This window comes from Apteryx rowi, unplaced genomic scaffold (genome assembly GCF_003343035.1).
Source record: "Apteryx rowi isolate R43461 unplaced genomic scaffold, aptRow1 scaffold_470, whole genome shotgun sequence".
In the NCBI taxonomy this organism is placed as follows: domain Eukaryota; kingdom Metazoa; phylum Chordata; class Aves; order Apterygiformes; family Apterygidae; genus Apteryx; species Apteryx rowi.
The window spans coordinates 97,718-121,495 of NW_020450728.1; positions in this window are offsets into that span (position 1 = coordinate 97,718).

Below are 23,778 nucleotides of genomic sequence, written 5' to 3' on the forward strand. Positions count from 1 at the left end.
AAAGCCAGGCTTCTTAGGTATTTCCCACAACCCATCCTTGGTTCCAGGTTAAAATCTGCACAGCAGCTTTTGCTATTGCCCAAAATACAGGAGATACATGTATAAAATAATTCAGTTCAGCTTTAAGGACGTGGATGTCTCTTTAATTTACTTGTTTTTCAGTGTTAGTCATGGATACTTGCTTATTTGCACATATATAGACAAATATCTACACCCTCAAGTAGGCAGATGTAAATATCTGATTTGCATGCATATATCATATATTTGCAAGAATGTATGAGGCATTCATGTCTCAAATAGAAAATCTGGCTCAAGGTATTTTTCCAGTCTGAGAAAGTTTTATTTATTTTATTTCTTTGATAATTAGCATAGAAGCTTACAATGACTTTTGACTTAGCTGTCATTGATTTAGCTTAGGAAGTATTTGTTTAGAAGACTTCAGTTAAGAAGAATACCTTACTCCCAAATTCTCCCTTGAAGGTAGTAAAATCCTTTGATGGCCAACTGCAGGTGGATAACAGTACTTTTTCAGCATGTACTGGAATAGTCTGTTCTGTGTGCAGAAGATCAAACATATGCAGCTTGACCTAAAGAGAAGACAAGCAATCGTAGGAGAATTTGGTAATGGAAGCAAGAAGAAGAAGTGGCAAAAGATTGTGGAGGCATTGGTAAATAATATCTGAGTTGTGGAGCAGAAGGCTAACATTTGGATCAAGTTGACCGTTAAGGGGGAAGTGTCCTTCTGCTATCTACTGAAAGCAATGTAGGTGTGATGATAATCCTTTCATACAACCAGATTTAAGGTTAAATATCAAAATGTAACCTCATAAAAATTATTAGATTAGAGCACTTTTACAAAACAGTTGCTTGAAAAATGCTTATAAACACTTGAAATAAATAAACCTATGACAATTAAGAATAAATATTAGGACCATTTATTAGGGAGAATGAGTATGTAGTTGGGAAATAAGCTTTTGCTTGGTACATAGGGAAGGTATATGGAAGAAAAAAGGTTGCTTGATGACTTATTTCCAATCTGCAGCTCTAAATAATTCTTAAAGTTACTTTACATGATTTTTGTTGCTGTTGCTATTAAACTGCAAATTTGTTTTAAGACATTTTCCTCTGAAGTTATTGAAGTGCATCTTTGACCTTCACTCAGAACTAATGGATTCTTATCTTGTAGTTGCAGGTGGAGTAAATGTGTTTTCTCTGTCTTTAATGAAATTTAGTTGTCAGTGAAAAGATGGTTTTATTGACAGGCACATTGTTTCACCTTAGATCTGGATTTCTCAGTGTTTTCTTTCCAAACACACAGTAAATAAATTTGTACAAAATAGAAATAGGAAGCCCAGTTGCACAAATTCAAAAAGCGTGTATTTGCCATCTATTATTAGTATGTTTCCTTTCTGTTAACACAGGAAATCTCACACAAACAAGTGCAGTGATAACTGTGATAAACAAGTTGGTGTAGTGCTTATTTTTTTACTACTCACAGACTTGAAGACTGCAAAATATATCTCTATTAAAATGGAAGAAGAAAGATAGAAAAGTAGACCTAAATGACAAAGGACTTGATCTCTAAATTTTAGGAATTAAATTCATAAAATATTAAGTGGTGTCATTTTGGTATTGGAACTTGAGTTAACAAAAACAAGAGTCATTCCCAAGACACAATTTTTGGATTCAGATCTGAGATACTCATTGAGCAAAAATACTTACGTGCAACATATTGGGTTTGTAGAGACTAAYCATCATCTGCCAAATTTGGAGCTGCCCACTCTCTGCCACGCAGTGTGGGGGTACTTATAGTCAAGATTTTGTTGAGATTTAATTGAAGAAGAAAATGGTGAGAATTCCCTTCCCAGGTGTAACCTCTCTATGGAGTGTACCTGGAGGCATTCCACCCTATGGCACACTTCATGCCTTGCCTCTTTTTGTCTGTCTCCCCGGAGTTTGCCTCCCCCCAGGGACAGCAAGAAAGACTTTCATTTTTCTCGTACTTTCTGGTGTTTGGTTAATTATTATGTTCATATCAGCAGTTCTTTTTTTAGCTGCGGTAATCTTGATCTGGATGAGAAAATCTTAAGTACATGAGATGATCCTAAGTTTTTGCCCTTGTTCTACATTCCTTTTTATTCTTAAGTATTCGGGAATGTAAGAAAACTTACTATACAAGTTCTTGAATATGCTAAGACTAAGAGTGATAATATAAAAGCTTCTTCTCATCCTCCTCCCCTCCCAAACCCCCTTCAGAAGGTTTTTAACTACAGTGAAAGTAAGAGGAAGCATCACCAAATTTTAGTGCCCCATAGTACCAAATCTAGGCATAGCATGATTTAGATTATCAGTTTACCCTAAAGCAGAAAGTCCTGTGAAGCAAAGAATAAAAATATAGGTCAGATGAGCTTATCTTTTCTGCTCAAGCTGTACAATTGCTTGGAAAATTTTTGACCAACTTTGTTTTTACCAAAAAGTGGTGATTCATGAAAACAAACTACAAAACAGCTTACAGACTTTCCAGATTCAAGTTTTTTAAAAAGTAAAATACTGAACAATTTTTGAAACATTAAAAAATGCACAGTTTTTGAGGAGACTGAGCTAAAATGAAAATTTGTTTTGACTTTTTCTCCTTTTAGAGTAAAAAATGTTAACCTTTTTTTTTAAATGATCAGACTATGCAAAATATTTTGACTAATATAAAATATTTTTGGTGTCTCAGGTCATGAAGATGTTAACAAATGGACTTTATTTTGTGCTGATTTAGGATGGGAACATTTCTCAAAATCAGAACAATCCTATAGATTAGGAGTGCCAGTTCCTTTGAAAACTGCACTGAAAAATATATGCCTCACTCTAAAAAGGCTACGTTTTTATATCTAGGGCAAACTGAGCTCATGGATTAAGAAGTTTTGTAAACATTTCTCTAGGTTTTAAAATTTGTGCATAACATTTGTAAGAAACAGCCTTTATGGATATGCAACTAAAGCATTTGGGTAGGCTCTCATGCCATGATCACTGGAGAAATACAGTTCCTTCTCACATCCTTTTTAAGTATGGCTCTACAAAGTCATTTTGATGATGACAACCCTCTCTTTACATCTTTCTACTGTCTCCCTTCTTTCTATTGTTAGAGGTTAAACAGATGCCTGGTTTGGCCAGGACAGTCCAGAAATATGTTTTTTTGCCACAGTATCTCAAAGATTTTCTTTGAGATCACTATTTTTCAGAGTATTAATTTTTCAGAGAGGGCATAAGATTTTCCCTGAGTTTGAATCTTAATCAGTGTACCAAGAATTTATGCACAGCAAAGAGTGAGATAAAGCCTTAGAACACTGTGCTTTGCAATACTGCCCATCACCTAGAGCTTCAGCAGTTCTATGATGGAAGCTTGCTCTCTGGGTCCCAGCCTTTTTTTTTTTTTTTCTTTTTTTAAGTAATAAATGTATGTTAAAAACATTAATTAATCTTTTTTTTAAAAGCCTTTCATGGACTATCCTGGTCTTGCCTATTATTTCTTCCCCATGGTCTAGAGAGGTCTGACAGCTAAGCCAGGCTGATGTATACCTGCTATGTAAAACAGACTGCAAAACACAGATGCATCCCAGGAGAGAGGTGAGCTATGCTCATTGTAGACCCCCCCACAATATTTGCCATTTACATGATCTGTACTAAGAGAAGTCCTGAACTCAACCTGAAGTTTAAGCAGAGGGCAAAAAAGGAAGATAGGCAGTAAGATAAAGAAAGAGTTTTTGTATTTTACATCTTAAAAGCTGAGTCATAGGAAGATTAAATAACTTGCCCAAGGTTATACAGATGTTTAGCACCTTACCCTAAGCTGATCAGCCTTCAATTTATTGTCTTACCCTTCTGTAATACACAATATTGACCTGGTATGAAACAAGGTTTTTGTTCACATCTCAAAAATATCCACTCACTATGTTCACAGGCTACATTTTTTGGAATGGATTTACTATGACCACTTTAAAAGCACTAGCAGAGCCACAAGGCAAGCCCTCTAGGTCTCATCTAACAACTGAGTCCAAGAGAAGAAGCATCTGCTGTTACAAAGGCCCAAGTATCTGCCACAGGCAGAATGCAGGCCATGATTTATTTGTAAGAGGAGCACTTTCATGGCCCTTACCAGTAACTCTAGCACTCTGTCTGAATAGAATGATCTAGAAATCTATACTTGCTGTTGTGAATCCTCATTGCATCTATAGATGCTCTAGACAGGTTCACATGGTGTGTTTACTCTGTGACCTTTGGCTGCTGGCTGAGCTGGTGGGGAGTAGCATGCTTAGCAAATGGAGCATGAAGAGTAGCTCTGGGACAGCACACAAGATGTCTGTGGAGAAGACTGCCTGCGATGCAGAAAAAGCTGTTTGGGGAGCATGAGAGAGAAGAAAGGATTTGTATGTTGTTTGGTGGAAGAAAGGCTGTGTGTGTGCACATGTGTGTGCGTGTGTGTGTGTATGTATTATATATAATAAGAGGAGCCAGGAAACTGGGTGAGAGAATGGGATGTAGACTATATTAGTTTTGATTTCTCTTACTTGTGCCAGTATCGTACCAGTTTCCTTAACCTATTTATGCTAACAAAAATATGATCAGAAAATAATGAAATAATTTTGAAAAAAATACTACCTACATGAAAAGATCACAGTCCTGTTCCATGATTTTGGATCTTTATGCAGTAGCAAGCCAAATGGGTTTTACAGAGTGTGGTAAGATATATGTGGCTGACATGTAGTTCAGTCAGTAACACAGTTAGAAAATGCTGTTGGATATGTGAACTTTTCACCTAAAATTAAAGCCTCTTTTCTAAATTTTTTGTGCATTGTTTCCCTGTTCTTCCTGAGACACTCCTCCTTGTGCCCTAGTTAGCTTGCCAGAGCTTGCAAAGAACAAGGATGTGGGAATAATGAATTATTCTATTCATTTATTATTCTTGATGAATAGTAAATTATTCTAATAACATTTACTATTCTATCCATTTATTACTTGAGAATAATTAGCCGTGAATGGCTTCTAAGAAGTTTTTCCAAAATTAGACTTTAATGGTTTTACTCTGTTTATCTTCACCTGTATGAAAATATCTTTGTAGCTCTCCCCACTTAACTGTTCCCACCTCCTCCCCCACTCAGACATGTATCTGCTTCCCAAAGCTACTGTATTGTTTAAAAATGCTAATCTCCTTCTCCCCCAAAGACCCAGCCTCTTCCTTCACATAGCTGAGCTCCCATTTCAGACAGAAACCCTTCCTCTAGTCAGATGCATCTTGTCTGGGCTAATGAGAAGTGTAAGTGAGTGGGGGAAAGACCTGAATGAAGATCAAAGAATGGGTGTGTCTATATGAGAATAGAGGTTGTAGGTAAATGAAAGGAGATGATTATGGAAAGAAACCTATACAAGTAAGGGAGAGATGCAATGTCTGAGCAGGTGGTATATTCAATGAGATTTTAAAGTCAATTGGACTACAGAAAGGCTATTAGTTTGTCTCCATTAAGAGGACGCAGTGGTGCTGTCCTGACTTTGACAAGTGCTTATTTGGGGCTGCAGTGTTTGCCATTACTAGATTTCACTTTGCCTCTTGATCTCTGGACTTTTTTTCTTGGTCTCTCCTGGTCGTTCAGACCCCTCAGTTTGAAGAAAAAGATGTATCCATGACAAATCCCCAGCTACCCTTTCTCCTTGTAAGGCAGCAGGAGCTGAACTGTGTTTCGTTGTTTTGCTTTAGAGCTGCTGTGGAGGAGGGCAGCTTTTTTGCATGCTGCTACCTACCCAAACTGAATATTCCTCTTTCTCTATATGATTTGCATATGTGACTGAACTATATATTAGTCCAGAATCAGTGTTTCCTCTCAGACTTCTTCAGCTTCCTTTCCTTCCTTTTATGGAAAGAAGGAACTTTCCCTCCCTCCCTTCTTTGTAGAAAGGATGTAGCTTCTGTGAATGATTTAACATACAGAATTTACTGTGACTATCATGCCAAATAATATATATGAAAACATAGTTACCTTATATCCAGTCTGCCTTCTTATCCAAAGGCTTTTCACTTAACAATGTAGCTATTATTGGTGTAAGTGGTATACACCTGGCTGAATGCCTAGTGCATGACCACTTGTATATTTAAATTTTACCTATCTTTGGATCCCACTCACTTTTCAGCCAGTTTGGTGTCAGAACATCCAATTATTCTTTTTAATTCTGGGTCTCTAAGGCATAAATTCAGGACACAGGTCTTGCAGCAGCTACAAATGTCCTTCCTCATGATGTTGAATTTTGGAGTCAGCTTTGGACTAAGCCCAGAACAGCTACTGCACTGGCTTGTACCTGGCTCCATCCAATCCCATATTCTGACTCTGATAGGGACCAGCAGAAAGTACCTAGGGAGAGAGAAGAGAAACCAGTCATGGTGCAGAATGATTATTCTCCTGGTCTGTCTTCTCACATTGCAGCAAACAATGGCTTTATTTAGCCATCAAATATTGAATTGTTATGCTCTCTGTCCAAATATTCCAGTAGGTACACTCTTAAGCACCCATATGGCTTTGAAAAACTTCTCAGGTCTAGCACTGAGAGGATCATGAAGTCTCATCTCCCGTGACTTCACCAGGATCTCTGGACTTCCTCAGAATCCTCTCAGGAAGCATGCCCTGCTTCTAATAATTCTGTAGAAGTGTGTTCCTTTTTCAGTCTAGCTGAAAACATCTGACTCTTACGGAAATTCAGGGTGGCATTGGTTTTCAACAATGTCGATAGTAAAAACATTTATTTACTTAGGAAAAAAAAAGGCAAATGGTGGCCACAGTCTGGTCCATTTCTTTTTTTTTGTAAAAGGACTATTTAACAAAAAAATACATAACTAAACTAAACAATGCTATTTTTACTAGGCAAAATGCTATTTTCCTAAGGGATCCCTGATCCCCCATTTGAGAGGACTTTGGCTTATCCCTTATTGGAATTGTACAGGCAGTAAATTAACAATAAATAAAAATAGCCTGGGACTTATCTTCTTTTTCTGCAAAGATCACTTCAGTACAGTATCTACCAAACCTGGGATAGAAAGTGTCATGAGAAATAAAGCAGGAGAACATTATCTGCATTGACAGATCTTGTTGGTGGGAGCATTTCTCTCCCCAGTACTCATATTGCAAAACTTACTTGTTTGCACGTACAACCTCTACATTTTAAGAGTTGCTTTAGGCTGTAAAGAAAGAAAAATAAGTTAACAAGTCAAAGGTTGTAATGCTTCCGACCCTTTGTCTAGGCAGGTTGGTAAAGATGATGAGAGATGTGTAGATTTGATTTGTTTGGCACGTAAAATGGTCTTGAGCTGATAAGTGAAAGGAATCCTTTATGCAGTCTTGTCACTGTCAAAAATAACCAGTTGGGGCAGGGTGAGTGTCTTTTTTGACATTGCAAAAGAAAAAAAAGAGAAGAGATTGAAAATAGATTGCACTTATCTAATATCACTAATGAAACCACAGTGATGTCAGTTCTGATCAAGTTGTAATCGGAGTTGCTGATTGTGTGATAACAGGCTTCCTTTTTACGTGTTTTCTACATGTTTGCAGTGGAAAGGCCATAAATGATTAACTGTGGGTGAGTGGAAATAGTGAAGAAAAAATAACTTTGCCACAACAACAACAAATGAGAGAAGGCGAGGACTTCAGAGTGAATACAGAGGGGAGGAGGAGGAGGAGAAGAGAATTCTGAGTATTATTAAACATATGAAAGAAGACTCATTTACTTTATAAGAAGTAGATCACTCACACAGACACATTCACAACTTTGTGGTCATTGAAATTTGCGTAAGTGCTATTAATCAGCTCACCACGGATTATCATAGCTATTTCTTTGGAAATGACACTTGAATTTAAACCTACTGTTAAAAGGGAAAGCAGAAAAAACATGAATCAAACAATAAGAAAAACCACAATCTCTTATAGCAAGAGACTATATTTATAACTTAAATCCCTTTGGATCAGATTCTGCCACCTTTAGTCATACTGAGTAGAACCTTACTCAACAAAAAGTCCTTTCTGAAGCCACTGGGGTCAGGAGAGCAAGTATTGTTCTGTGATWATAAAAACAAAAAAAATCCTTCTTAAACAGGAGTATCTCACATTGTCAGGATTCTGTAAAAAGTTATTGCTCAATATCCTTTTTGCCAGGTCCAGAGTAAAGGATTATCCAGGGGCAGATTTACTAAGGGTGAACAAGCCGGCTGCAGCCCCTCCCATTTGCACCACCAGTACAGTTCATATACTGTGTGTCACCTGACTTGATTGCAGCTGCATTTCTGTGTAACTGCTCCCATTCACAACATGTCTGGATCGATTCTTATCATCATCCAGGGCCAGGGTCGGACACTTTTATGCTGATTAATAATGCTTATAAGAATCTGAACACCTGACTAGCTAAGGGTATGTCTACAGAGGAGTGAGCAGCCATATGTTAGTTACCTGAGCAGGCTCTGCGTGAGTTGATAGGATATTGTACAGAGATAAGTAATACAGTGCCCAGAAGTAGAGCTAATTGCCTGTTGCTGAATGCCACTCATAGGTTACTATGTAGTTTTTATTTTCAAAGCAAATTCATTTGGAGCTCTCTGCATGATACTACACTGAATGGCAGTGACCTGGATGAGACTACATCTGAATTCAGGTACAACTCACCATGAGAAAGAATGTTAGCAACTGACTGATAAAAAATATACATTTTTAATTGCATTGTTTAAATTGATGGGTTGAAAGGCAAAATATAGAACATTTAGCTTATTAACTTTCCTTTTGCTTGAAAAAAGTGTGTAGATGTTCCAAACTCTAACTCTGTAATAAGTATTTCAGAAAATAATGAAGGCCTGTTAAAGGTAACATCAAAAATATCTTTCTGTGTACCAGATTTCATGGTATTTAGACTCCTAGAATCTGTTGACCAGATGTTAGGCATCTGATACCTTTACAAACAGGGGCCAAATATCCACTGGCAGACCTTTGCTTCCAAATATTTTTCCCTAAAAGAATGGAATTAAAAGAATCAGGCTTACCTAGATGGTGCTTCCCAAATTACTGTTTCTGTTTTAAGTGTGTGGGTGGCATTCAGCTACCAGGGTGATCAAGGTGGCAGACAGGTAACAAATGATGAACATAGAATTAAATAAGCATTTTTAGAAAATATGCTCAAGTATAGCAAAAGAAAGTATAAGCAGAGAGTCTACTTATAAATAACTATAACTGCAGAATACAGTCAAAATAACTATTGACAAGGTAGTCAATAATCAACTCTATCAGTCTTTCTCCAGCTAGACCCCACTGCTGCTGGGAAGAAAGAGAAAATTGCCTCAGTAAACTATTTAATTAATATACACACTGAGCTGGCTGATGCTGTTCTCAGACCCTTTAAAAGAAAATAGTTGTTACTTTATGTATAAAAAATTATATAATTGCTCCCTCCTGCAGCACAGATGGCTTCTAGGAGTCAGCAGGGGTTCTGAAGGAAGCAGGTAGGAAGCGGTTGCTAGTAATCTATCATGCCCTTCTCTTTTTTTCTCCCCTTAATTTTTGTTTTATTCTTCCTCCTCCTCAGGGCAGGGGTGGGGGTTGGCACATGGACAGAGCGGCCAGAGTGTTACCAGCATTGTTTTATAACAGACAGGTAAATCATGATTAGTGTAGAAGTCTTCACAGACATATTCCTGGATATACTTTGGGCAGCTAAGATGAAGAAGTAGTATTTTTCCAGAAGCAGATGGAAGGGTAGCAGCTTTCTACCTTTTAAAATTATTGTGTGTTAGTTCTATAACTTTGTGCAAAATGCCTTACTTCTTTAATCGTAGAAGACATTCTGTCCAAGTCTGACTGATAATGACATTAGTTACCAGAATCAACTAAAGTATGTATTAGCTACATCATCAGTGGGCATGGATGTATTCAAGATAACAGTTGTTACAGTCAAGATCTATACCCACTTTCTCCAGCGCTCTTTGTAGTTTAATTCACTCCTGTTTATTGCATTTTTTTTGTCCTCTGAATACCGTCAGTTAGACAAGTTACCAAGATACAGGTGGCTTTTGTTCAGTGGGAATACATTTGTTCCTGTTACTGTTACCCACAGTTGAGTTGCAAAGAAGGAATGGGTACTGAAATGTCCACACTGCCTTTGCCTCTCTGCGGCTATTGAGCTAGCTGAGGTAGCTGAGGTGCCTGTAAGTCAATGAAATGAGGCAGTCGTAGTCATCTTCAGAAGGAAAAGGTTTTCACTGTAGGTCACAATTAAGAAGACTGTCTCTAAACCTTAGGTGTTTGAGAATATGTGTGTATGTGAATATACATATGGATAATTTTTTCTATGTTCATACATGGTTTTTGTATACTTTATGAGCATTATCTTACAGAATGTTGAATACCCAGAATGGAAAATTATGGATATTCTTTTTTACATTCTGAACAAGAATTGTAGGATAACTGAATTCTCTAAAACAGATAATTTCTGAAAAATGAACTGATGCCTCAGGCAAATATGAGACATAGCTGTGAAATCCTTTTAGATGTTATCTTCTAGAATTAAAGGCTAAAAAATGGGAAATGCTTTTTGTTGGCCAGTGTTTTGTAACTGTTTGTCATATCAAAAACTGTGATGGATGTTATAATAACAGCTTACTATCCAGGAATAACTTCTTCCCAAAGCAACTGAAACATAAACAAAAACAGAATTTCATTGATTGATTTTTTTATTTAAAGAATAATATTAAAGCTTAAATATAAGACAATTTAGAGAACTTGTACAATTAGATCCAAAAAAAAGATCCTCTCACATACATTTTCCCCCCCAAAAGAATGGATAGTGATATGTTAATTAAGAAATGGGTAGCAATATATTTTCCATTAAACATTCAAACGTGATAACAGAACTCTGAGGTCCCTTAAACTAGCTTGATGTGACAGTCATTATTAAATCTTTATAGATCTGTTATATGCATATTTAATATATACGAGAAATATACTAATTTCTGCTGATTTTAATGATGAGCACTTTTCAACCTAGTCCACACTATATCTTATACACTTAATTACTATCAATAATTATTATTATTTTTCTGTGTTTGAGTGATAGTGTTCAACAAACCCGTTAGGATGAGTGCGCCCCTGTGCTGTGCCCTGTACACAATGGAAAGATAGACAGCCCCTATCTCACTCATAGGATTCTTCATCTAAGGTCACCTTATCTCTGTTTTCTGTCTTTGTAGGGGACTTTGAGGTGTTATTAAGGAAAGGGCACTTATGTGAAAAAACTGTTGATTTCTCCTGTCTTGTGAATGAGATGATTTTAAGACCTGCTCTATCCAATTTCCAGGTGATAAAAGAAGCTTTGGAGGTGCACTTGTGTGATGAGGGACAAGTGGCAAACTAATGATTGGGGGCTGGAAACTGATATAAGCATTAAATGAATACAGAATCTGATCCCAGACTATGCTCAGGAGCACACAATTAATTAAATGAGAAATTCTGGATTATGGAGAAAAAAGAAACTCAGAATCTTCTCATGCTTCTCAGAATATGGACAAGCATGTGTTTGCTGCTCTAAAGTTGCCCGGAAGAGGGGAGGGTTATTGATGGGAAGTTGGAGAGCCTTGGAGACTTTGCTGCCACTGAGAGAAGCAGGTAGCCCATGCTACTGCTGTTCTTTCATGGGACTTTCCATACAGGAATATCTGATTTATCCTGGTCATAACTGGGTCTCTCATTTGATATGGCAGAACATTTTATTGAGATGTAATAGGCAACTGGTCAGAGAAAGGTGAAAAATTTCTTAAAAAGTACCATGATTTGGGAAAACCTGATTTCATTTTTAGACAGTTTTAATAACGATTTTTTAATTTTAGTGCTATTTTTGAGGAATAGCTAAGAAGTATACCAAAGGTTATTTTCAATTTATTTAACATTATTAATAATACAGCACAATATATCCACATATAAATATTCCAAAGTATAGAAAAATCAAGTTTTCAGTTTTAGGAATCTTGATTCTTTACTACCAAAAATTTGGTTGTCACTGATTCATATATTTAAGATGTTGTATTAAAATTTACAGCCCTAGTGTATCTTTGGCTAGCTTATTACTAGTGAACATACTCTTTACCTTTTGTAGGTATTTTAGTATATTCTGGCAGTAGCTAGTCTTTAAACGTAAGAAGGACATTCAGCTACAGCAGCCTTTCGAATATTTTGCAAATCTACATTCTTCTGCTTTTCTGCTAGTTAGTATTGTTAGCTTCTGTTTTATTTTTTATCACTTTCTTTTATTCCTTATTTGTTTTGTTTCTTATTAGCAACCATACTAAGAGTAAATTAATATAGAGACAATTTGAGGTGTTTAATGGGGGCAGGTMTTTCAGGACTGAAAAAACAATATTCTATTGTAAAAATCATTAACATTTTCAGAAAAGTTGTATTGGTAAAGCTTTTTGTTTATAATGTTTTTCTGTTTCAGTGTACTCTGTAAGCAAGAGATTTCTCTCTTCATTTAGATACCTCTTTGTAATCATAATGGAGATTTGTTCTTGGAGTATGTGCTTCATATTTTATTTATAGTGAGTCCTAATAACAGCAGAATAGTTCCCTCTGGGTTTCCATTTTTCTACCATTATGGCTGAGCCAGATATGTTAATCTGTACAAAATCAAGTGGTTTGCCTGGGTTTTACAGAGACTTTCCCATAATATTAAGTATTTAAATGGGACAAAGTTGTAATTTTCAGGCTATATGGGAAAGGTTTTAAGTAAGTGTTAGGTTAAGAAAGTTTGTTTTGATGAATTAATAATCCAAATGAAACTCTATTTTTAGATCTCTTATCAAGATGAAAAGGAGAACATTTTCTCCCTAGTTCTATAGCTCATCCCTTTCAGAGATGTCCTTTCCGTGATTCTTTTGTTCCATTCTCACTGGAAAGCATATTGGTTTATGAGCATCTTGAATTTGACAAAGCGTCTATTTTCACAAAAAGGTTTGTGTGTTTGCACTTTATTGTCATATCGACAGGGTTAAAATATACATTGGGATGTTGCAGTTTTATAGGATAAACATTCTGATCTTTTCGTCAGTTCTACTTTTACAGCAAGCTAATAAAATTATACCTCATAAAACATCTATGGTAGAGGCATATATTAATATCCCATTTTATTGCATTAGTCATATGGCAATTAAAAGACATGGCAAAGATCATCCAGTAAATAGTGGTGGAGTCAGCCTACTGTTGTCAAAACAACATTACTAGTGGTAATAATGGGATCAATTACAAACTTGTGTCTTAGCTCCTCCTTCTCTCAAGAGAAAAAGAACCTGAAATAACACAGCAGATTTCAACAGATTCTGAAATAAAACAGTGAGTAAAAATGATCACCAAAAATGTTGAAAAACGCTTTGACTGTCATTTAAAAACAATTCTGTTAAAAGGCTTTTACATATCTCACACGTTTTTGGAAGCTAATAGATGGGTTGTTTTCTGGAGATAAAAAACACAAAGAGCAAGAATCAAGAAGCTGGGCTGATTCTGAGTGTACTTTAGTTTCTAAATTTGTGGTGACTACAATGGCATCAGGAAGTTATTCCAGGTTCATACTGATTTAAGCTACCTGCATGCTACAGTGGGTAAAAATAAACAGGTCTGAAACTAAGGTGTGTCTTATACATCATTGCTACCCGGTGCTACCACTGTTCTTGCAGGAGAAATCAGGAGGAGGAGCAGCAGCTGCAGTACGTGTGGCTACTAGGGCATTGAGGTATGTCTTATATGGTGGTGCCTCTTACATACAGGGAAGTAAGTTGGATCGAAATTAAGCTTGAAGATTTTGCTATAAATAAGCTGATGGATTTACCTAAATGCCTGCTATTCTCTTAGAAGTGGTTAAAGGAATAAAATGAAATATTAGTCCTAAAATTACATTTAAAGCTGCTTTAGCAATACTAAATTTAAGAACCTTTCCTCTTTATGTCCATGGAGAATTGCTTGCAGCAATGGACATCACCCTCTATGTCACCTCAAGAGGTGGTCTTGTGTGGCAGGGGCACCCAGTTTGAAGGATACTCCATAGTGAATGCAGTAAGTTTGATCCTATGTATGGGCAGCCCTACTGTAAATGTTCTGTGTGGTAGCTTTATGTGCTTGCAGAGCATCTGTACGGTGTATGCTCAGTGAGGTAGGCCTGCACGGAAGCAGAGACTTTACCTGGGCCGGTCGGTTGTTTAGGAATCTCTCATCTCCTCCAAAGTATGCCAGCTTCCCCTGTCAGACAAAGGAGCCATAAGGAAAACTGGTAATCTCACGTTTCATTACAGTTTTATTCTACTGGTATTAGTGATGATTCCATGTGAATCAGCTTCTGACTCTCTTAGTGTGCAAACCATTACAATCTCAGCGTTCACCACTCCATGATCCTTCCTGCATGTAGGAGACAGTGCATTAATGCAATCACAGCTGAGTGGCAAGTGTTGCACATCAGATACCTACTGCAGTCTCAGTGGGCAACCTTGTGCCATGAATATTAAGAGCCACACCCTCCAACAGGGCAACTCCACAAACTCCAGTGAAGCTGTGTAGCTTATACTAGCTGAATCTAGCTCTTCATTTTTACAGAACTCTATACATTTGAAATACAGGCCATTCACCTAACATAAGGGGCAAATATTTGTGCCAAAACATTGCATTTAAATGCGTGTGCAGCCAGTAGGACATGATCCTTCTCAAAAATAAAACTTTGTTATTCCTGTCACTTTATGTTGATGACTCTTAAATAGCTTTTTTCCTCTTCTTAAACTGTCTGAAACTTATTGTTCTGCTTTACTTCTGTTTCAGTAATGTTTGTCCACCTCATGTGGTAAATCAGCTGCTTTGTCTGCTAGTGCCTCTGACTTGAAATTTTTATTCATTTTTTTATCTCTTCTTTGCTCCACATTATTTATTTTTTTATGCCTAGTGGATCCTGGCAGTTATAATTCTACTTTATTACTTAAGGAAGCTGGAATTTTTGAAGAATCCATAATTCTACAACAAAAATATCTGATCAAAAATTTACATTTTGATAAAAGTTTTTATTTTTGGACAGTAATAAGATGGGAAAAAAAGGGAAATAAAAGGAAAACGTTATTCTCTCTTTGTTAGAAATGTTAAGTAGGAAATTTCAGATGAAAGAAGATTTGAATGAAATAACTGTATGGAGGGTAATATACCCTGATCAGCAGCCAATATCTGGCTTGGGGCATTGCACCTGCAGTTGCAAACAATGCTGGTATTTTTGCTTGCAGCTACATCAGTATTTCGCCAGAGTTTATTTTCACCTTTAAGATTACTGACACTCTACTTATGCCTTTGAGGTCATTTGAACTTACTTTGCTATCCATTACCATGCTGAACAAATTCATGATGTTATCATGGCTAAGATGATTTTGTCATTTTGCTCTTACTAGGACCTAAACCCAGGGCTGCACTTACACTGTGCCTCTAGTCTCTAGTTACTTTCAAATGTATGGTCTGGGCATCAGAAGGGAATGTGGGTCTCCTTTTTGCAGTGTTAGAATCCAGTTTTTTATATCTTCCTCTTAACTGTAGCCTAAAGATCACTTCCTGATATGCCATTTGGCTTAAAGCAAAAACAGGAGGGAAAAAAAAAAAAAAAAGCCAAGAGACAAACTAGTGAAGAACTGGGTAAGAATAATCTTAATCAGCTAGCTGTATTTTAAATTACATCTTTGGAGATTCTCAGAGATTGTTTTTTCAAGAAAGGCGCTTTAGGTGTGACGGAAGAACACAGATTATTCTAAATGAAAAAAATACTTTTCATTTTATGTTAAAATTTAACCAAATAAACAGCCTAATACATATTTGTAAAATCTTGGTTTGTATTGGCCACTGCGTAGAAATTGTTTGCCATCTTTATGAAGTAGTTTGAACACTTTAATTAAATGTTATAATATGCTTACAATGCTATTATGTTGGTATTGTTTAGTAGTATTTAAAACTCACCTGGATGTTTCAAAATGGATGCTTTATTGTCCAAATCGTCCATTGTGAAACATTGTCTATGGAATGTCTTGTCACAGAACAATCTAAGCAGAGCATGGCTTACTATTTCCATAACATCTGTCTTTTCTACTATAGAACAGATTAACAATTATGTCTTAAAAAAAAAAAAAAAGCAGGAAACAAAAACATGCAGCTTAGACAGCAGTAGCTAGCTGTGCTACATGTATGTCAGAGGAAAAGGTCTCTCCCACAGTGCAGCTGGTAGGGTTCACACTTCCCCTTCTCTTTGTACAAGAGAATGCTATATTATTTCTATTACAAAATGATTGTCTGAGGGAAAAAAAAAAAGATAGCCAGCTCCCCCGCCCTCCTCTTTCCATGCATGCAAGGCTTTTCAATTGTGTTAAGCAGTATAGCAGAAGGATTTTTTAAATTAGTGTTTTGTTTTAGCAATGGTTGCTGATGTGTACATGTAATACAGTTTTAATCAAATCCCAAATGCTGAAGACCTTTCAGCAGTATCTTAGGCAGCACTGTGCAATGCTTATTCCACTTGAAGTGGCCACTAGGGAGGTACAATTAGCTGTTCCCATGGAGAAGTTTGTTATACTAATAAATAATAAGTAGTGTAGGTAGAGATGGAATCAATTAAAGATATTTTTGACCACCTAATGGTTTATGGGAATACTAAATAATTGACAACAAGTTTTTGACTATGTGTTCCATAAGCATGTTTTATTGTAACTGAAGTGTGAGCACAAAACAAGGAATGTCTCTGTGTTGACAGTCATAAAGGTTAACTTATACCACTTTCTTAAACATCACTGCTTATAATGTTTACTATTAAAGAGTAAGCTGTTACTTTTTAAAGGGTTAAAATGTAGACATAAGTACATATTTGCTCCATGCTGAAGCTGCCACAACAAAGCTCATTTTAATACAGTTTTCAAAACCCAAAAAGGCATTTGAAATGTTAGGAATGTGGAAAGTTTACTGCTACCTATATTTTCACATGTATTTGCTTGAATAACTCAGAAACCACTTTGTTATTTAAGACTGATTTGACAAACTTATTCAAACCATAGTTTAATCACTGTTATTTGTCTTAAATAAAAATATTGACAGAGACTCAAACCAAAACCAGCTCTAGCCATCCCTTAGGGGGGAAAAAAGGGGATTTGTTCAATAGTATTTGCTGAAGGCAAAATTCAGCAAATATAAAATCAGATTCACCAGCCCTTTAAGTCTGATTTGTTCCACTCCAACAGCCAGTTTTTGAGATTTCACTACCATCAGAGAATTCATGGATGACCTAGACTCTGTGTCATAATTGTTATACCACCTTCTTTCTCTTCTTAAGTGTAGAGGATTTAATGGAAAAGAGATTGTGGGCATGGATATTTAAAGTCATAAAGCAGATCAAACTGAAGGACTGAAGTTAAAAGAAAAATACACAGTACACAAAAATCACAGCTCCTAATACACTTCAGTACTCTTCAGAATCTATTGAAGGGACAAAATATTGTGGTGTTTGGCAATGATCTTTTTTTCAGTTAGGAAAATAATAATAGTATCTTAGAATATGATCACAGTAAAAGTGGATTGTCTGTTATTGTGATCTGTCAGATTATAAAGTCATGCAATGACTGATAGTGATTTCTTGATATGCTAGAAATTATTGTATAAAATCATGTTTTCAGTATTAATAGAAGAAATTATATCTATGTTCATCTTGTGAATTGAAGTATTTACTAATGAACATTATTTTTACACTTTGAAGGGACTTTACATTTTTTACCATTATAACAAAGTTCACATGAAGTAACAAAAGGAAACAACTTTGGCTCTTTTATTTATCCAATGTAAGATAAATACCATGCACATGCTCTTCCCCCAGAGAAAGCTAGGACAGTTTAGGCTACTCAAAGTTGCCATTAGTTTCAAAGAAAAACTGGTAAATCTTGAGGGGAAAAAAATTGTAGATTTCACAGATGCTAATGCTTGATTTTGTTTCCTTTTATGTGTTTTAATTGATTCTGAGCTGAGATGCATCAGGACTGACTTCTGTCAAAGATACACATTTTCTGTATCAAGTTTATATGAATACTCAGTGAGTAATATGTGTTTACTCTATTAACAACCTCATGACCACTTTCAAAGCTCCATTACAGGATGCATTACTGAATATCTTACCAGTATGTGATAATCCATAAACTTTTTTTTTTTTTTTTACTAATTTATAGAATCTTCAGTAATTTTGTATATAATGTGTTTGATTATAAAAGGCTAAAATTTCTTGGATCTTCTGTTCAAGGTAAATAGCATTTTACTGACCTGCACTTCTTAAACAAGCATAATTCTAATACTTTCTGTTTACATTAGTTTTCATTATTAAGTGGAAGGTGTTCTAAAGATTGAAATTAAAAAAAGGATACGTATCTAAGGACTAACCTGCATCAGCTTTCTTTTTTTTTTTTTTTTGCCTCCATAGTTGGTTACTATCTAAATTATCTTTATTTCTGGTCTATGACATTATTCAGTGTTAGATGCTGTCTGTAAGAATTTTCCTTTCTGATTATGTATCATGAAGACATAAAGCACCAAAAGCTGAGACAGTACTTTTTCATACTCCATAGTAAATCACTGAGTGTCTCAAAGAGACAATTATCGAGGTAGGATAGAGAATGAATTAATGTATGTTTTCCTTTATCATCAATATCATGAAAAGTTTTTTGTTTTTAAAACTGCAGAAGCCGCCAGACYTGTACTGATGTTCTGTATTAAATAATGTTCTCTGTAAGTTACTACCTGAATCTCTGGTGCTTTTAGGAGATAGGGGATACATAGAACCATTGGTCATCCAAAAAAATCTGTAGCTGTGTGTTACTGAAACACTGCATTTGGAGATCGGAAAGATGGATTATACGCTCAGGTACAAAAGAGTGGGGGGAAGAGTGTTCTGTAGTCTGCCTCATCCCTTCCAGCCTACCCCTTTCCAGCCTTGTCTTTTATTTTTCCGTTGGCTTCTTGTGGCTTCTAGTCTCGGTTTCTTTGTTCAGTGAATCTCAGTGTACTTCTTTCCTCTGCTCTTGCTTCTGTTTGTTTGTTTCTCCCTCTTCCATTCCCACTACCTTTCAACCTTATTTTATCCGTGTTTGCTAGCAGCCTTTTCACAATCCATTTCCCCATTCCTGGTGCATATTCAGACTGGACTATGCTAAGTGAGGAAGAAGTCCTTGAGAAAATAAACTATAAAGACCTGATAAGTCTCTGATGAACATATGTGCATAACTTTCAACTTGGCCAAAGTGAAGTGGATTTTGGTAAGAGTAGCAAAAAAAAAAAAAGTTTGAAACACAGGGCATCTGTTCTGTCCTAAATCATGGATGTGCTAGAATTCTCAATTAAAATGTTGCTAGAATGTTGCATGCCTATATAATTTCCTTTACTCTCTCTCTGAAACAGCTACAATAATTTAGCTGAAAACATTTCTTCTGTACATTCCTTCAGACTGGTATCTTGAGATGCCTGGAATGAAAAATATAAATCATAAAGGTTAAAGTCTGGTAAAGTTATATGAATCTGAAATCAAGGCCTTTTAATAATAAAGACTGTACAACTTCAGCAGGCCACTCTTTTGCCAGTGTGGTAATCAATAGTTACAACTACCTTAGTGTTCTAGTTCAGATCAGAAGGACATTTCTAAAATGAATCTCCTTGTTGCCCCACTTAACTTGCCTTAATTCACATTAAGTGGCTGCAGAGCATGCAGAGTGGGTTCCTTTTGGGTAAAACTTAAGTAAAAGATGCTCCCTACAAGTACATCTAATGCATTTCAACTGCTAATGGGTGTTTGGTGTATAGAATCAGACTAGAGCTATTCAAAAAAAAAAAAAAACTGAAATGAAAATAGTCTGAAATGAATACAGGGTGGACTTCAGGTCCTCAGCACCAACTGTTTGGCTGTGCAGCTTTGCTCCTGTTGTGCCATACAACTTGATATTCTTGACATAGCCAGTGGATTTTTAAACTGGCATAAAGCAATAGCAAATCAAGCATTAACCAGTGGACTTTAAAAATAGGGCTGACCAAAGGATAATGTTTTATTCCAGAAGAAAACTTGGTTTCTGAGAAATGGGAGGGAGGACAGAGGAATTGTGTGCATGAGCCTGTAGGAAGGTAGTCAAGACGTTGACCTGTGTTGTGAGTGACTTCAGCTTCCTCTGAATGTTCCTATTAGAACAAAAGAGATGGTTGTATGGAGTCATGAGAACTAAAGAGAGATGAGCTTTGAATGTTGCAAGATTCCTCAGAGATTCTGGAGGAAGGACCTACTGTGGACCCCAGAGCTTCTGGGTTTGTGGTGCCTACATTTTCAGATTCTTGGCAGTGAGTTACAGGAGGATTCTGCAAAGCTGTATTGCACTGAAACAGCATTAATTCCCATGTGGCTTTGTATTGGATATTAAACTGCCTGGTGGAAACATGATGCATAATATGTACTACTGGAAAATCGTCACCAGCCTGCTCCCACATTTTATTTCTTGATGAGAGCTCTATTAAGCCCGTTTTAGAAAAATATTACCTTTTCTATTTGACTTTTGATCCCTCTTCTGTTATACCATGAAATAAATTAATGCTACATAGAGAGGAGAGAATGAAAGTTTCTACCATAAAATGTACTTTAGCTCAGGGGAAACATGCTGATCTGTGTGCTTTACCATCTATAGCCCTAGCCTCAGCCCTGCTGGTCTTGTTACTTCTTACCAGTGTGATCTATTTAGTGATGAACGCTTTGAGTTCTGGTTTTCTAAAGCTGAACAGAGCCTCTATGAATAGAGCACTCCAGAATTCTGGCCCAGCCACCTTGAAAAACCTGTGTGGTTCCTGATCCTGCAGGTTTCTAGCTGTCTTCTGACTGCTGTCCAGCCACCTGCTCCTGACTGAGCCATTTTGCTCCAACCATAAGAAGAGCAGTCACAGCAGCTTCATTACACAACATTAAACTGTGCTTTTATTTCTCTTCACTTCAGTCTTGGTTATTTGCTCTTACTTCGTATCCTATACCAGAAGATGGTCTTCTCTCCAGAATTTAGCATATAAGTTAACTCAGAGTTTGCATATGACAACTGTAATAGGAAGTGGAATAATAAAGGATCCAAGTGTCTAGAATAATAGACACACCAGTTAGTTACAACTTTTTTATGAATGAATGTGCCAGTCTGTGGTTATTTTCACTCATTTAAGAGAATGACTAGTCTATGTGTTTCACTAGAGCCAAGAATCAGAAACAATGCCAATGCTCTTTGACACAACCAATAAAACACTGTGCTGAGTGTCTGAAAAGCTTAGGGTTCAGAGCTTGTTGAATAATTTCAAGATTCTTCTTGGTACCCAGTGGAAAATCTGTTTTTTCACTATGCTTTTTAAAGACTGTCTTTGTTAATACATATTTTAAACTCTTTCTTATTTTCAGTGAATGTTAAAATTACTGAATTTATGGCCTGGAGTATTTGTGGAAAAAGTATTTTTGAAGTAATGTTAAGGAATATTGGGAGAAGTAGAATTTTGAAGTGGTAAGGGTGGGTTTTCTCACATCAAATGTAGTTCCAGATATTCATTTGGGATATGCAAATAAAACTATGTGATAGTGTCCAACTGAGGAAAAAAACAAGTGCTTAAATTTATAAAACTTTCACTGAATAACGTGAGCAAGTGAGAGTCTAAGAAATGTAACTGCATTATTATGGAACTCATCTTGACTAACAGAATTACAAAAACCTGTCATTTAAAAAAATTAATAAAAATAAAAAGATAAATTAGTTAAGCATTTGTCTAGTTCATTGTTATACAAAAGTATCTACAAAATCATGCTTAATCATGGCACAGTCCAAGTAATTAGAATATTAACCAATTCAGAAAACATGTATGATTGAAAAAATCCCAAAACATAGATTTGGATTTGGATTGAGCTAACCTGTTCAATTTATTAAGAGTAAACTCACAATTAGGAGAACTTTAAGAATAATTGGACCTCGAGCTGTATCTTATCTTCCAAGCGGTATACTGTGTCTCCATCTGCTGGTCAGCAGTATAACCCTGTGCCTTCCAGGAACAGGGGAGTATAAACCAAACCGCAGAAGGCATTGTTCTGTCCTTTGTCAGCAATGGGTAATGCATTTGAAAAATCCAATTCCCAATACTAAAAGGGCTTTAAAAATGAAAGTAACCGAAGGTACATAATCAAGAGTTAAAACATAAATAAATCCTTTTATTCTGTGCTCTTAAAGTCTGGTTGATTAGTATCCCACTTTAACAATGGATTCGATTTATACCATTGGAAAAAGATGACTAAAGTCACTGATTGCATTCACACTTGGGGAAAATTGAAACTTTTTTTAGATTTCAGTAAAATCATTTAGAAGAGAGAACTTTCTGTGATGAGATGACTGACTAGGTGGATGAAAAGACAGCAGTGGATGTTGTTTATCTTGACTGTAGTAAGGCTTTTGACACTGTCTCCCATAACATCCTCATAGACAAGCTGATGAAGTATTGGCTAGATAAGTGGTCAGTAAAGGTGGATTGAAAACTAGCTGAACTGGTGGGCTCTCAGGGTTGTGATCAGCAATGTGAAGTCCAGCTGGAGACCAGTCCTAGTGATGTCCCTCAGGGGTCAATAATGGGACCAGTACTGTTTAACATCTCTTTAATGACCTGGATGATGGGACAGAGCACAACTGCAAAAAGTTTGCAGATGATGCAAAACTGAGAGGAGTGACTGATAACCAGATGGTTTCGCTACTCTTTAAAAGGACCTCAACAGCCTGGAGAAATAGGCAGAGAGAAATCTCATGAAATTCAACAAAGGAAAGTGCCAAATCCTGCTCGTGAGGAGGAAAAACCCCATGCACTAGTACAGGCTGGGCACCAACCAGCTCAAGAGGATCTTTGCAGAGAAGGACCTGGGGATCCTGAAGGACAACAAGTTGAACATGGGCCAGAAATGCTCCCTCGTGCTGAAGGAGGCCAACAGTATCCTGGACTACCTTAGGAACAGTGTTGCCAGCAGGTCAAAGGAGGTGATCTTTCCCTTCTATTCAGCCCTGGTGAGACCACATCTGGAGTGCTGTGCGATTCTGCGGTCCCCAGGACAAGAAAGGTGTGGACATACTGAAGCAGATGCAGCATAAAGCCACAAAGATGATTAGGGTCTTGGAGCATCTGACACACAAGGAGAGGCTGAGAGATCTGGGTTTGTTTAGCCTGGAGAAGAGAAGGCTGAGAGGAGATCTTATCGATGTGTATAAATACCTGACGGGAGGGTGTCAAGAGGATGGAGCCAGACTCTTCTCAGTGGTGCCCAGTGACAGGATGAGAAGTAATGGGCACAAACTGAAACACAGGGAATTCCACTTGAACACAAGAAGACACTTCTTTAGTGTGAGGGTGCTTGAACACTGGAACAGACTGCTCAGAGAGACTGTRGAATAGTCATCCTTGGAGATATTCAAAACCTTACTGGACATGGTCCTGGGCAAAGAGCTGTAGCTAAACCTGCTTGAGTAGGGGGATTGGATCAGATGATCTCCAGAGGTCCCTTCCAACAACAACTCTTTTGTGATTCTGTGTGATTTTGTGTTCAAAAAGTACAAGTGATAATCAACAATTCAGAAAGACTAACCTAACCAAGGTTTTATCTAGTATGGGTTAATTTTATTAAAGTGATTTCTGTATATTAGGGTAAYATTAG